This window comes from Staurois parvus, unplaced genomic scaffold (assembly GCF_062004578.1).
Source record: "Staurois parvus isolate SC_StPar_1 unplaced genomic scaffold, SC_StPar_1.0 ptg000942l, whole genome shotgun sequence".
In the NCBI taxonomy this organism is placed as follows: Eukaryota; Metazoa; Chordata; class Amphibia; order Anura; family Ranidae; genus Staurois; species Staurois parvus.
The window spans coordinates 301,570-317,953 of NW_028318738.1; the positions used below are offsets into that span (position 1 = coordinate 301,570).

The 16,384-nt window shown below is 51.8% G+C and overlaps 1 protein-coding gene across 1 annotated transcript in view; it reads left to right on the top strand.

Moving 5' to 3' along the window:
* Positions 1-4,499: 4,499 nt before the first annotated feature.
* LOC149441818 (uncharacterized) overlaps positions 4,500-16,384 on the top strand; it is a 55,952-nt gene continuing 44,067 nt past the window's right edge. The window contains exon 1 of the mRNA XM_089656844.1: positions 4,500-4,564. The gene's annotated coding sequence lies outside the window, so the exon portion shown is untranslated. The remainder of the gene's footprint in view (positions 4,565-16,384) is intronic.

The following is a 16,384-nucleotide window of genomic DNA, read 5'->3' on the forward strand; positions in this document are numbered from 1 at the left end:
TCCATCAGCTTTATCAGAGGACAGGGGAGTCATCAGAGGTCCATCAGCTTTATCAGAGGACAGGGGAGTCATCAGAGGTCCATCAGCTTCATCAGAGGACAGGGGAGACATCAGAGGTCCATCAGCTTTATCAGAGGACAGGGGAGTCATCAGAGGTCCATCAGCTTCATCAGAGGACAGGGGAGTCATCAGAGGTCCATCAGCTTTATCAGAGGACAGGGGAGACATCAGAGGTCCATCAGCTTTATCAGAGGACAGGGGAGTCATCAGAGGTCCATCAGCTTCATCAGAGGATAGACACACATCAGAGGTCCATCAGCCTCATTGGAGATGGGAGACATCAGAGGTCCATTAGCTTCATCAGAGGACAGAGGAGAAATCAAAGGTCTATCAGCTTCATCAGAGGACAGGGGAGACATCAGAGGTCCATCAGCCTCATTGGAGACAGGGGAGACATCAGAGGTCCATTAGCTTTATCAGAGGACAGAGGAGAAATCAGAGGTCTATCAGCTTCATCAGAGGACAGGGGAGACATCAGAGGTCCATCAGCTTCATCATAGGACAAGGGAGACATCAGAGTTCCATCAGCTTTATTGGAGGACAGGGGAGACATCAGAGTTACATCAGCTTTATTGGAGGACAGGGGAGTCATCAGAGGTCCATCAGCTTCATCAGAGGATAGGCACACATCAGAGGTCCATCAGCCTCATTGGAGATGGGAGACATCAGAGGTCCATTAGCTTCATCAGAGGACAGAGGAGAAATCAAAGGTCTATCAGCTTCATCAGAGGACAGGGGAGACATCAGAGGTCCATCAGCCTCATTGGAGACAGGGGAGACATCGGAGGTCCATTAGCTTTATCAGAGGACAGAGGAGAAATCAGAGGTCTATCAGCTTCATCAGAGGACAGGGGAGACATCAGAGGTCCATCAGCTTCATCGTAGGACAAGGGAGACATCAGAGTTCCATCAGCTTTATTGGAGGACAGGGGAGTCATCAGAGGTCCATCAACTTCATCAGAGGACTGGGGAGACATCAGAGGTCCATCAGCTTCATCGTAGGACAAGGAAGACATCTGAGGTCCATCAGCTTTATTGGATGACAGAGGAGTCATCAGAGGCTGTCACAGATCCCACCCACATGCACTCGGCCACAGTGACTAGCTAACAGAGGCGTGCACATCTGGCCGTGACTTGGTGTAAAGAGGGAATGAGGGGGACTTATTTTGTCACAGCCCGCACTACCTCTCCTCTCATATTAGGACCCATGCAGTTTATGTTGTCTGTATGGAGGAGGTGTAGGGTTAGATTCATCCTAGGCTCTAAGTGTTCCCCCTTGACCAACATCATTTTTAATCCAAGTCTCCCAGATGGTCTGGCCATTGGTCGAGTCCCTCCTTGGGCTAAGGTTAATCTATTCCAATTGCAACATTTGGTCAATCCTGTGGCAAACTTGCTCATCAGAATTGGAGCGGAGTTCCCCCTCAACCCTCGTTTTCGTGTTCTATCTGTTTATCTGAGGCATTTCTCAAATCACTCCTCACATCCCCCCTGCATTCCTGTGAGTCAAAGGTTATCTCCTGGCAGATGGTGTGGGGGACAACCAGGAAGACATGAGAAGTGGAGCCATCCAGTCTGAATGAGGTGTCATTTTTATCACCCAAAACTATGTAAGCCCACTCATTATCAAACCAACCAGAATAAGTGCACAGTCCTCAGGTCAACTGTATGGTTCATATCACGGGATATGAGCTAGTAATTTAGTGTAGAGTTCCCCAATGACCACTCCCAAAATGGGTAGTCAGAGCCCCCCTTCCCCTGAGAGGGACCCTTGAAGACTTTTAAGTGAGTTAGAAAAACTCTGACACTCACACACAGGGATCTCCCAGCAACATCGTAACAAGGGGAGATCAAAGAAGCTTTCTGCTCACAACTTGAATTTGCTAAAACCAGGCAAGGCAAGTAACTTATCCTGTATTTTCCCGCTATTCTATGTTTGCTGTGTCTTTGTATACATATATATATTTTTGTGATATCTCTTTGTACATATTTATTTTGCATCCAACGCTTTTAGTAATAAATCTTTCTTTCTGAAAGTGTTAAACTGTTTCTAAGCGCTTACTTGCAATTCACGAATCCCTGCCTTTGAAGAGACGCTACTGTTTGTATATCTCTGTATAGCAGGTCCGCGGGCCGTGCTATATAGACCAATATTTCAATCATTATAGTGTATATTTGATAACGGGAGTTTCCCAGTCTCCGACAAAAGTGGTGGTGGCAGTAGAGGGTTAGTTGCGTAACTAACCTGACCCAGTAACAAGCGCATTCAGGCTGCAGGCACCGATTGTAGTCCATTAGCTGGGCAATCGCTGTGTAGGGTGCAGCTGGGTGTGGCCTTGTTACGCGCGTCACACCGCGGTTTTGGATCGGCCGGCCCTTTGGTCACGAGTTTGGTGAGAAGGTCTGGGGTCTGACGCCGTGGGCGTGACGTATTACTGTTAGTTGCGGCTGTGCGATTGTCGCCTGTTGGTGGCGGCGACCGCGGGTCGTGACAAATCCCGTAATTCACAACCTTAAATCCTTCCCTGACATTCAAAAAGCTGCTCGCATTCTACCCCATCAGTATTTTGTTTATCTACAGATACAACACATTTTTGCCTCCAAAGCCTCTTCTCTGACTCTTGAACAGCCTACCCCTTTAGATCATATCTGCATCCAAGGCCCACACCACCGGGACATCATTTCCGCTACGTATACATTGCTTGTAGATGTCGCCCTTTTTCTATTGGTTCTCCCCTTTATATGTGTAAATGGTCCCGTTTCCTTCAATGTGATATTGGGTTGGATCAATGGAGTAGGATTTGGGAGGCCTCTTCTAAATCTTCTGTGTGTGTAATGTATACAGAAAATCCTTCTAAGACCTCGATGTTTTGGTATCGGACCCCTGAGGTTCTCCATGATCATAACCTGAATGTTTCTTCTGTTTGCTGGTGTTGTGGGATGGAAACTGACACTCTTTTCTACATTTTTTGGGATTGCCGGTCCATTGCACCCTTTTGGAGGAGGTCCTTACCCCATTGTGGTTACTTCTGTGGGCTCCTGTCCCTTTTGAGCCCATTTACTTTCTGTTGGGTCTACCTTTTCGGGTCTCTCTAAATGTGCGAGGAAACTTTCCACCTACATGAGGGCAGCCAGGAGAACCATTCCCATGCATTGGCTGTCTTCTATGTCCCCCATGTTACCGGCACTGATGAAGGTCAGAGCAGAAATGAGAAAGTTGGAGTACCTACCTGCTTTACACCCTGCTACTGTCCCTGTGCTGGAGGCAGTTCAGGACCCACGGGACACCTATGACACCGATCTGTCTGCTCCGATCGTTTGTGATTGATGGCCATGTCACTGTTTTGTATTGACATTGTATGTTCTTATGTACCTCTCATCGATGAGCTGCTTTATCAGCCTTCTCTCCCTCTCTGCTTTTATTTTACATTTACCTTTGTGACTGCTTGTTGTAATGTGTGACATAGAGAGGGAAATGGGTGCTAATAGGCTGCAGGAGATCCGCTGAGACATAGAGAGGGAAATGGGTGCTAATAGGCTGCAGGAGATCTGCTGAGATATAGAGAGGGAAATGGGTGCTAATAGGCTGCAAGAGATCTGCTGAGATATAGAGAGGGAAATGGGTGCTAATAGGCTGCAGGAGATCCGCTGAGACATAGAGAGGGAAATGGGAGCTAATAGGCTGCAGGAGATCCGCTGAGACATAGAGAGGGAAATGGGTGCTAATAGGCTGCAGGAGATCCGCTGAGACATAGAAAGGGAAATGGGTGATAATAGGCTGCAGGAGATCTGCTGAGACATAGACAGGAAATGGGAGCTAATAGGCTGCAGGAGATCTGCTGAGACATAGAAAGGGAAATGGGTGCTAATAGGCTGCAGGAGATCTGCTGAGACATAGAGAGGTAAATGGGTGCTAATAGGCTGCAGGAGATCTGCCGAGACATAGAAAGGGAAATGGGCGCTAATAGGCTGCAGGAGATCTGCTGAGACAATGAAATGTGTATGAAATGGATGGCTGTGCAGACACTCCCAGAAGATGATGTCATTATGAGTGGATTGATATATATTTTTGCATTGTCCCCCCCAGAAGGATCAGGTTTGGCGGGATCGCTCTCATTAGCTATACATTTGTATTTTGTGTTCTGTGTTTGTAAGACTTTTCTATATGTAATAAGAGATGTTTGTTGAACAGTTGGTTACATAAGAGTTACATTTATTTCTTCTTCCTTTATTCAGTAATGTTTCATCTCCCGTAGTATCCCTGTAAGGTACATATTATACAGGAAGGGGGATTATGGGATGGATCTCGGGGCTGCAGTTCCTCTGAACTCCACAAGGTGGGGATCTCACCTATACTCACACAGGAAGTCTCTATGGAATACAGACAGGAAGTGATGTCAGGCACAGACAGGAAGTGATGTCAGGTACAGACAGGAAGTTCCAGAAGAGAGGTGAGGCGGGAAGAAGTAAAGAGGAGACGGTGGTGGAAGTGGCAGCAGAGGAGGTAATAAGATGTTATTTCCTATTTACAACAAATGTATATAAATCTGAGGCTCTTTTAGGAATGTTGGGGGTTTAAGCAATGAAAGGAGCTTTATAGCAACTTAAATGTGTAATATGTGTAACATTGTTTATCTCCTCCTCCCCTCCCCCGCCTGTCTCCAGCACCGCACCCGGGGACTAGCAGGGAGGGGAGAGACCTTGCAGTGTAATGAGAACCGATTGGCTGCTCCTCAGGAAAGGGGAGTGTCCGGCTTATCCTTTCTCCCTTTCACTCCCAGAGCCATTTTGGCATTTTTGCACATTTAAAAAATCACTTTATCCTGAAGATGACACAAAACCCCCAAAATATCGATTTTCTGAAAGTAGAGACTTTAGAGAATAAAATAGTGTCAGTTCTAATTTTTATGTCAAAATATTATTACAAAGTCTAGGAAATGCCAAATTTCAGTAATAAATTATTATTATTATTATTATATGGAGTTTATATAGCGCCAAAGGGTTTGCTCAGCGCTGTACAATAGAGGGGGGGGCAATACATGAAACATTACAGCAACTACAAACAGCACACGAGGGGTAAGAGGGCCCTACTCTTAGGAGCTTACAATCTAGGAGGGAGGGGGTAGTGGTACAGGAGGAAGTGGCTGTGGGGGATGGAGTGGTAGGAGGAATGAAGAACGGCTGTTAGGTGAGGGTGGGGTAGGCTTCCCTGAAGAGGTGGGTTTTCAGAGAGCGCCTGAAGGTGAAGAGGGAAGGTGACAGTCTGATGGATTGGGGTAGTGAGTTCCAGAGGATGGGGGAGGACCTGGAGAAGTCTTGCAGACGTGTGTGGGAGGAATTCTGAAGGACCCTCTGCACACTGGTATATATTTCAGAATTTCTAGAGTTAATGTGGTTACACCCCTTTAGCACCTGATGGATAAATGCATGCACTAGCTGTATGGATTTGAGCACAGGGATCTCTTGTTTGGTGTGTGGGAGGAGGAGACCAGGGGGCAAGACAGAAGGAGGTCCTGTGAAGAGCGAAGGGTACGGGTAGGGTGGTACCTGGGAATCAGGTTGGTTAGGTAGTTAGGGGCAGTGTTGTGAATGGCTTTGTAGGTCAGAGTGAGTAGTTTGAATTTGATGCGTTGGGCAACTGGGAGCCAGTGGAGGGAGAGGCAGAGGGGGGTGGCAGAGGTGGAGCGGGTGGTGAGGTGAGGGAACACGGCGAGAGGAACGCGCGGAGCAAAGGTAAGTGAATTGACACAGGGGGGACTTGGCTTACTACTTGGGGGGGAATAGTACTATGGGGGATGAAATACTAAGGGGGATAAAATAATATGGGGAATGAATTACTATATGGGGGATGAATTTCTATATGGGGGATGAATTACTATATGGGGGATGAATTACTATATGGGGGATGAATTACTATATGGGGGATGAATTACTATATGGGGGATGAATTACTATATGGGGGATGAATTAATATGGGGGATGAATGACTATAGGGGGGATGAATTACTATATGGGGGATGAAATAATATGGGGAATGAATTACTATAGGGGGGATGAATTACTATATGGGGGATGAATTACTATGGAGGGTGAATTACTCTGGGGGATGAATTACTATAGGGGGGATGAATTACTATATGGGGGATGAATTACTATGGGGGATGAATTACTATGCTTACTATGGGGGAATATTACTATACTTACTATGGATGACACATACACATCATTCATCTACTCTTGGTCCGTCCCCCGGGTCCAATATATGAACCCATTGCGGCCTTCAAGTCAAAAAGTTTGCCCACCCCTGGTCTAGCCGCTGAGTTCAGGATGGTCTGAAGCGGGGAGAGCCTGCACTGGGGTAGGCCGGTGAGGAGGGAGTTGCAGTAGTCAAGGCGTGAGATGATGAGGGAGTGTACGAGTAGTTTGGTGGTGTCTGGGGTAAGGAAGGAGCGTATTTTGGCGATGTTGCGGCGGTGGAGCCTGCATATGTTTGTAAGTGATTTGACATGAGGTTGGAAGGAAAGGTTTGAGTCCAGAATGACGCCAAGGACTTTGGCTTGCGGGGTGGGATTGATGGTGGTGTTGTTGGTGATGATGGATAGGATGGGGGGGGTGAGGGCAGGGGGGAAGACGAGAAGCTCGGTTCTGGAGAGGTTAATCTTGAGGAAATGGAGCGACATCCAGTCTGAGATGTCATTTAGGAGGTGATTGATGCGGGCAGAGAATGTGGGGGTGAGGTGGGGGGGTTGAGAGGTAAATTTGAGTGTCATCAGCGTGGAGGTGGTAGTTTAAGCCGTGTGAGTGTATGAGTTTGCCAAGGGAGGAGGTGTAGATGGAGAATAGAAGGGGTCCAAGGACAGAGTTTTGGGGGACCCCAACAGAGAGGGGGAGGGAGGGGGAGGTGGCACTGTTGTAGGAAACGCTGAAGGAGCGTCGGGATAGGTAAGAGGAGAACCAGGAGAGAGCGGTGTCTCTGATGCCAAGGGAGAGTAGTTTATTAAGGAGGAGGGGGTGGTCAACTGTGTCGAAGGCCGCGGAGAGGTCCAGGAGGAGGAGGACAGAGTAGTCGCCTTTGGCTTTGGCGGTTAGTAGGTCGTTAGTGATTTTGAGGAGGGCGGTTTCGGTGGAGTGCAGGGGACGGAAGCCGGACTGTAGTGGATCAAGGAGGTTGTTGTGAGTTAGGTAGGCGCTTAGGTGATCGTAGATTAGGCGCTCAAGGAGCTTGGAAGTGAGTGGCAACAGGGAGATGGGTCTGAGGTTGTTTGGGTCAGTGGGGTCCAGGGAGGGCTTTTTGAGTATGGGGGTGATGTGCACATGCTTTAGGGGGGAGGGTAATGTGCCAGTAGTGAGGGAGAGATTGAAGATATGGGTGAGGGAGCGGATGAGGGAAGAGGGGGGTGACCGGAGGAGTTGAGAGGGGATAGGATCCAGGGGGCAGGTAGTGAGGCGGGCTTCTGAGAAGACCCTGGTGACTTCCTCAGTGGTAGCAGGGCTGAAGGAGTACAGTGCTGGGGGGGTTACGGTAAGCGGGGCCTTGGGTGTGGTGGGGGGCAGTGTGGTTGCGAGGTCAGGGGAGGGGAGAGAAGAGGGGGTGATAGGGGGGAGGCTAGGTGGGGAGGTAGATTGCGAGTTGACAATGTCCTTACGGATTGAGTCAATCTTGTTGTGGAAATGGGTGGCAATCTCGTGGGCGGTGAGTGAGGTACTGAGTGGAGGGGGGGGGGGAGAGCAGGGAGTTGAAGGTGGAGAAGAGTCGGCGAGGGCAGGAGGAGAGGGTGTTGATCAGGTTTACAAAGTAGGCCTGCTTGGCGGCGTGGAGGGAGGAGGTGTAAGTGAGGAAGGCAGATTTGTAGAGGGAGAATGCATGAGGGGACCTGGTTTTGCGCCATAGTCTCTCCAGCGCGTGACGGCGATGTTTGAGGCATTTAGTGCTGTCGTTCTGCCATGGTTGAAGCAGTCTAGGTTTGATGTTGCGTGTGGTAAGGGGTGCCAGAGAGTCTAGGGCAGCTGACAGAGAGTCTTTGTACGTGGTGGTGGCTAGGTCAGGACATGACAGTGGAAGGATGCTGTCGTGTAGGTGGTCGGCAGCCAAGTGGAGGGGGGCCGGGTTCAGGTTGCGGCTGGTGATGGTTTGGCGCTTTTGGGGGGGAGTTGGGGGAAGGGGAGACGGAGAACGTGAGGAGGTGGTGGTCGGAGAGAGGGAAGGGGGTGTTAGTGAACTGGTTGAGGGTACAGAGGTGGGAGAAGACGAGGACCAGGGTGTTCCCATCGATGTGGGTGGAGGATTGAGTGTATTGTGTGAGTGCGAAGGAGGATACACTTAAGTTAATTTCAGGGCACAAAAAAGCAATAAATAACCCATTTATTTGTAAAAATATAAAAGACGAGGTTGCAGCGAGTAAATACTGTAGATATCCAACATGTCAGACCTTAAGTTGACATGTTGGATACCTTTTGCCATGCATATATGTGGGGGTGCCTTAAAATTTTTTAAGGGGAGGAGTTATGTACTTAGGTGTAACGTTAATTCTTTACAATTAAAGAAAAACATTTTACTTAAGGGGACAAAGTCATCTATGTGATGACTTTTGATGAGAGGTTCTCTTTATTGAGACATCCAGGGTCTAAAAGACCCCCAATGTCTCCCCTGTACTCCATTGGATGTAATGTAGAGCACATCGCACCGCATTATATTCTTTGCCATCCTCGATGGTCGGGAAATCTGTCATAAAGTCACTTCTGGGTCAGGACAAGAAGGGAGTGAACATCTCCTCCATCCCCTCTACCCTCCGGGACCCACTGAACCAGGTCCACAGATGGGCAAGCAGAGCCGGGGAAGCATAGTAGGTACAGGAGAGGATCACACACACGGGGTGGCAGAGGCTGGCACCTGAAAGGAGAGCCCTGCGGCTTGCCCTCAGCAGGGATAAAGATTAAAAACAATACTTGCCAGGTGGGGCTACAATACCTCTGGTGGGGCTCAGCCCCACTGTTCTTCATGACTAAATCATGGAGTAAATAAGGAAGTGCAGTACTTCTTGTGTTGGGAAGATGGTGATGAGTGATAGAGGGGATGGGGACCCTCGTCCTATAATCCCCTTATCACTGTCCCTCCTATAAAAGACAGTTCTGGTTGTTTCTTCACTCTCTGACCTCTGGTGGGGCTCAGCTCCACTGTTCTTTATGATTAAATCATGGAGTAAATAAGGAAGTGCAGTACTTCTTGTGTTGGGCAGATGGCGATGAGTGATAGAGGGGGTGGCAGCTCCCTCAGGCCTCTGCAAAGCCTTCTCATGCTGACGATATCCTGCCAAACACTTCCTTGGGACATGGAACACTACTCCTGAGGAATCACACTCCTAGTCTTCATAACCTCCTTCATAACAATGAGTAATCAAAAGGATATTGTCCTTTCTTGGAATGTCTGTGGCCTGCATGACCAAAGAAGAGAACGGCTGTCTCAATATTCCTCAGCCATCAAGACCCTTCCATTGTATGCCTTCAGGAGACTCACATGACTTTGGATACTCTTCATCTTTTGAAACGCTCTAAGTTTTCCCTTCAGTTCCATGCTGCACACTCTCAGTACTCTAGGGGCATGAGTATAATGGTAATGTCAGGGCTCCGGGAATGACCAGAGGTATGTGAACTGACGCAGGGAAACGCAGGCTTCAGATTTAGTATAAACAATAAGACAATTTATTAACCACTTCCCGTCCGGCCGCTGTTTATAAACGGCAGGACGGGACACCTACAGGAGCGGGTTGCCGTCTCTAAATGGCACCTTGTATCTGAGGCTCGTGCGCGGCTCCTAGAGCTCGCACCCGCGAGCCCGATGATCGCCGAGTCCGACGGACACGGTGGATTACGTGACATGATATGGGACCAATGAAATCGGTCCCATACCATGTGATCAGCTGTGTCCAATAAGGACACAGCTTAAGTGTAAACAAAAGCCGCATGGTGCTGCTTCCGCCTCCTTCTCCTCTCACGGAGTTGTCTGTGAGAGGAGAAACAGCGAAGAAGAGGGTTGTAGCTAACTGCCCTCCACCTCAGTGACACCTGATCGCCCCTAAAGTGTCCCTGATCGCCCCTAAAGTGTCCCTGATCACCCCTAAAGTGTCCCTGATCGCCCCACAAGTGTCCCTGATCGCCCCCACAAGTGTCCCTGATCGCCCCCACAAGTGTCCCTGATCGCCCCCACAAGTGTCCCTGATCGCCCCCACAAGTGGCCCTGATCGCCCCCACAAGTGGCCCTGATTGCCCCCACAAGTGGCCCTGATTGCCCCAAGTGGCCCTGATTGCCCAACAAGTGGCCCAGCAGTGTCCCTGATTGTCAGTGTCCCTGATCACCACATAGTGGCCCAGCAGTGTTCCTGATCGCCACAGTGTCCCTGATCGTCACAGTATCCCTGATCGCCGCAGTGGCCAAGCAGTGTCCCTGATCGTCACACAAGTGGCCCAGCAGTATCGCCGCAGTGGCCAAGCAGTGTCCCTGATCGCCACACAAGTGGCCAAGCAGTGTCCCTGATTGCCACACAAGTGGCCCAGAAGTGTCCCTGATTGCCGCAGTGGCCCAGCAGTGTCCCTGATCACCGCAGTGTCCCTGATTGCCGCACAAGTGGTCCAGCAGTGTCCCTGATCGCCGCAGTGGCCCAGCAGTGTCCCTGATCACCGCAGTGTCCCTGATTGCCGCACAAGTGGTCCAGCAGTGTTCCTGATCGCCACAGTGTCCCTGATTGCCGCACAAGTGGTCCAGCAGTGTCCCTGATTGCCGCAGTGTCCCTGATTGCCGCAGTGGCCCAGCAGTGTCCCTGATCGCCACACAAGTGGCCCAGCAGTGTCCCTGATCGCCGCACAAGTAACCCAGCATTGTCCCCGATTGCCGCACAAGTGGTCCAGCAGTGTCCCTGATCACCACAGTGGCCCAGCAGTGTCCCTGATCACCGCAGTGTCCCTGATTGCCGCACAAGTGGTCCAGCAGTGTCCCTGATCGCCGCAGTGGCCCTGATTGCCGCAGTGGCCCAGCAGTGTCCCTGACCACCACACAAGTGGCCCAGCAGTGTCCCTGATCACCGCATTGGCCCAGCAGTGTTCCTGATCACCACACAAGTGGCCCAGCAGTGTCCCTGATCCCCACATTGGCCCAGCAGTGTTCCTGATCACCACACAAGTGGCCCAGCAGTGTCCCTGATCGCCGGATAAGTGGTCCAGCAGTGCCCCTGATCACCGAAGTGTCCCTGATCACCACAGTAGTCCAGCAGTGTTTCTGATTGCCACACAAGTGGCCCAGCAGTGTCCTGATCATCGCAGTGGCCCAGCAGTGTCCCTGATCGCCGCAGAAGTGGTCCAGCAGTGTCCCTGATCACCGCAGTGTCCCCGATTGCTGCACAAGTGGTCCAGCAGTGTCCCTGATCACCGCAGTGTCCCTGATTGCCGCAGTGGCCCAGATTACCACACAAGTGGCCCAGCAGTGTCCCTAATCACCACACAAGTGGCCAGCAGTGTCCCTGATCGCCGGACAAGTGGTCCAGCAGTGTCCCTGATCACCGCAGTTGCCCAGCAGTGTTTCTGATCGCCACACAAGTGGCCCAGCAGTGTCCTGATCATCGCAGTGGCCCAGCAGTGTCCATGGTCGCCGCACAAGTGGTCCAGCAGTGTCCCTGATCGCCACAGTGTCCCTGATCGCCACACAAGTGGCCCAGCAGTGTCCCTGATCACCGCAGTGGCCCAGCAGTGGCCCTGATCACCATACAGTGGCCCAATCAGTGTCCCTGATCACCTTACAGTGTCCCTGTTCATAAAGTGTCCCTGATCTCTGCCACACCAGTGGATCCTGTTCACTGCCATCGTCTGTGAGGAGAGAGATCCAGTACAGCTAACTGTGAGTAATTTTCAGCCTTTGCACAGAGTTTACACACACTCACAAAACATTGCCTGCCACCTCACTGTATCTCTGATTTTTGCCCAACAGTGACTAGTGTGAACCAACTGCAGCCAGATATCTGTCCCTCACTGCAACACCATCCTGATCACTGCCATACCAGTGGGTCCTGATCAGTGTCAAAAATATGGCCAAAAGATCATATACAAGCGAGGAGGCATTTCAAATTCTGAGTATGACAGATGAGAGTGACGGAGAACTTAAAACATACCTTGGGGTGTTTGCTTTCCAAAATGGGGTCTTTTTGTGAATAATTCCATTGCCCTGATGCTCCAGGACCTCCAAAACAGCAATAGGTAGTTAAGAAATTAGATGTGCGATCTTTGCCCTTAGAACGCTAACAGGTGCTTATTGGATGTGGAACCCCTCTATGTGGCCAGACTGTGAAAAAGTCTCACACATTTGGTATCACCATATTCAGGAAGAGTTAGAGAATGTGTTTTGGGGTGTAATTTTAAGTATGCCTATGCAGTGTATTAGAAATATCTCATAGATTGACAACTTTGTGTAGAAAAAAATACATTTTCATTTTCTTTTCGCATTTTCCAAAAACCTGTGGCAAAAAATGAAGTCTTCAGAAGACTCTGCATGCCTCTTAAAACATACCTTGGGGTGTTTGCTTTCCAAAATGGGGTCATTTTGTGGATAATTCCATTGCCCTGATGCCCCAGGACCTCCAAAACTGTGATAGACAGTCAAGAAATTAGATGTGTAATTTTTGCCCCTAGAACGCCTAAGGGTGCTTATTGGATGTGGGGCCCTTCTATGTGGTTAGGCTGTGAAAAAGTTTTACACATGTGGTATCGCCATACTCAGGATGAGTAGCAGAATGTGTTTTGGGGTGTAATTGCAAGTATGCCTATGCCGTGTGAGAGAAAGAACTTGTTAAATGACAACTTTGTGGGAAAAAAAAAAGAATTTTTTTTACTTTCATCGTTTCCTTAAAAAATTGGCAAAAAATGACAACTTCAAAAAACTCCCCATGCCTCTCATTAAATACCTCAGACTGTCTACTTTCCAAAAAGGGGTTGTTTGGGGGGGTATTTGTACTGTCCTGGCATTTTAGGGCCCCAAGAAATTATATAGGTAGTCCGTGCATCAGGATTGATACATTTTCAAATATATCAAATATATATACCGTGGTCTGTGGACTCTATAACTTTCACAAAGACTAAATAATACACACTGATTTGGGTTATGTCTACCAACAAAATGTAGCACAATGGATTTTGGCCTAAATTTATGAAGAAAGTATATTTATTTGCAAAATTTAGTATCAAATACTAAGAAAAACATGTTTTTTTTAAAAATTTTCAGTCTTTTTTCATTTTTCTAGCAAAAAATAAAAACCCCAGTGATGATTAAATACCACCAAATTAAAGCTTTATTTGTTTGAAAAAAATGATAATAATTTCATTTAGATACAGTGTTGTATGCCTGAGTAATTGTCATTCACAATGTGAGAGCGCCGAAAGCTGAAAATTGGCCTGGACAGGAAGGGGGTAAAAGTGTCCGGACAGGAAGTGGTTAAAGACTAACAATACAAACATAAATGCAGTGCACCAAACCCCAAGCTAACACAAATACATACAACAAGATGAATCAAACCCAAACCTAAAAACTGATACAGATACACAGGTACATACACATATAGAGCACAACGTAGTCAGGCAGGACGGGTCGATAACTATCGGGCAGGTAGGTACAGGAGGAGCAGGCGGAGAGAATGGTCAGGGTCACAAGCCAGGGATCAAAACAGGAGAAGTCAGCAGAGGTCAGGATCAGACCGGGTCAGCAACAAGTCAGGCAGAGGCAGGACCAGGAACGCAGGTTACAAGATACAGGGGCCCATGGAAAAACACACACCAAGGCACAGACTGCAGGTCTGGCCATCCCTTAAATACACCTGTAATGAGCTTCAGGTGTTTGGCTGACTGCAGGGTTGAGTCTCTGATTGCTGAGAGCACCCGCTGGCCAGCCCTGGTACTGCAGCCCACAAGGCAGGTGAGTCCCACCGTTACTGGCAAGTCCATTCCTGGCAGTACCCCCCCCCTCAAGGAGCGGCCTCAGGATGCTCCAAACAGTCCTAGCTGGGCAAAATGTTCCACCACCCGGGTCTGGTAACTGGCGGGATATCAAAGACTGGCACATCGGGCTGGACTCCGGGCAGCGGCACATCGGGCTGGACTCCGGGCAGCGGCACATCGGGCTGGACTCCGGGCAGCGGCACATCGGGCTGGACTCCGGGCAGCGGCTCATCGGGCTGGACTCCGGGCAGCGGCACATCGGGCAGGACTCCGGGCAGAGGCACATGGGGCTGGACTCCGGGCAGAGGCACATGGGGCTGGACTCCGGGCAGAGGCACATGGGGCTGGACTCCGGGCAGAGGCACATGGGGCTGGACTCCGGGCAGAGGCACATGGGGCTGGACTCCGGGCAGAGGCACATGGGGCTGGACTCCGGGCAGAGGCACATGGGGCTGGACTCCGGGCAGAGGCACATGGGGCTGGACTCCGGGCAGAGGCACATGGGGCTGGACTCCGGGCAGAGGCACATGGGGCTGGACTCCGGGCAGAGGCACATGGGGCTGGACTCCGGGCAGAGGCACATGGGGCTGGACTCCGGGCAGAGGCACATGGGGCTGGACTCCGGGCAGAGGCACATGGGGCTGGACTCCGGGCAGAGGCACATTGGGTTGGACACCGGATCACCAGGCGGAGCAGCAGGCACCGGGCCACCAGGCGGAGCAGCAGGCATTGGGCCCCCAGGCGGGGCGCCGGGCCCCCAGGCGGAGCGGCGGACGCCAGGTCCCGAGGCGGGGCGCCGGGCCCTCGAGCAGAGCGACGAGCGCCGGGCCCTCAGGCGGAGCGACGAGCGCCGGGCCCTCAGGCGGAGCGACGAGCGCCGGGCCCTCAGGCGGAGCGGCGGGCGCCGGGCCTTCAGGCGGAGCGGCGGGCGCCGGGCCCTCTGGCGGAGCGGCGGGCACCGGGCCCCCGGGAGGGGCGGCAGGCACCAGGCCCCCGGGCAGAACGACGGGCATTGGGCCCCCAGGCGGAGCGGCGGGGGCCAGGCCCCCAGGCAGAGCAGCGGGCGCTGGGCCCTCAGGCAGAGCGGCAGGCACCGGGCCCCCAGGAGGAGCGGCAGGGCCCCCAGGCGGAGCAACGGGCGCCGGGCCCCCAGGTGGAGTGTTGGGCCCCCAGGTGGAGCGACGGGCGCCGGGCCCCAAGGCGGAGCGGCGGGCGCCGGGCCCCCAGGAGGGGCGGCAGGCATCGGGTCATCAGGCATGAAAACGGGCATCGGGTCACCAGGCATCAGGTCATTTGGCTCGCCAGCGGGCACCGCGTCATCTGGCAAGGCAGTGGGTTCCGAGTCAACTGGCATGACCGCGGGCACTGGGTCAGACATTGGATCGTCTGGCTTGACAGCGGGCATCAGGTCACCAGGCATCAGGTCATTTGGCTCGACAGCGGGCACCGCGTCATCTGTCAAGGCAGTGGGCACCGAGTCACCAGGCACGACAGCGGGCACCGGGTCATCAGGTACCGGATCGTCTGGCTCGACAGCAGGCACCGGGTCATCTGGCGCTGGATCGTCTGGCTCGACAGCGGGCATCGGGTCACCTGGCATGACAGCGGGCACTGGGTCATCAGGCATTGGATCGTCTGGCTCGACAGCGGGCATCGGGTCACCAGGCATGACAGCGGGCACTGGGTCATCAGGCATTGGATTGTCTGGCTTGACAGCGGGCATCGGGTCACCAGGCATGACAGCGGGCACTGGGTCATCAGGCATTGGATCGTCTGGCTCGACAGCGGGCATCGGGTCACTAAGGATGACAGCGTGCACCGGGTCATCAGGTACCGGATCGTCTGGATCGACAGCGGGCACCGGGTCATCTGGCGTTGGATCGTCTGGCTCGACAGCGGGCATCGAGTCACCAGGCATGACAGCGGGCACTGGGTCATCAGGTACTGGATCGACAGCCCGCACCGGGTCATCAGGCATTGGATCGTCTGGCTCGACAGTGGGCACCGCGTCACCAGGCATGACAGCGGGCACTGGGTCATCAGGCATTGGATCGTCTGGCTCGACAGCGGGCATCGGGTCACTAAGGATGACAGCGGGCACCGGGTCATCAGGTACCGGATCATCTGGATCGACAGCGGGCACTGGGTCATCAGGCATTGGATCGTCTGGCTCGACAGCGGGCATCGGGTCACCAGGCATGACAGCGGGCACTGGGTCATCAGGCGTGATAGGATCATCAGGCTGGATCAGTTCATCAGGCTGGATCAGTTCATCAGGCTGGATCAGTTCATCAGGCTGGATCAGTTCATCAGGCTGGGTACAGACATCAGGCTGGGTACAGACATCAGGCTG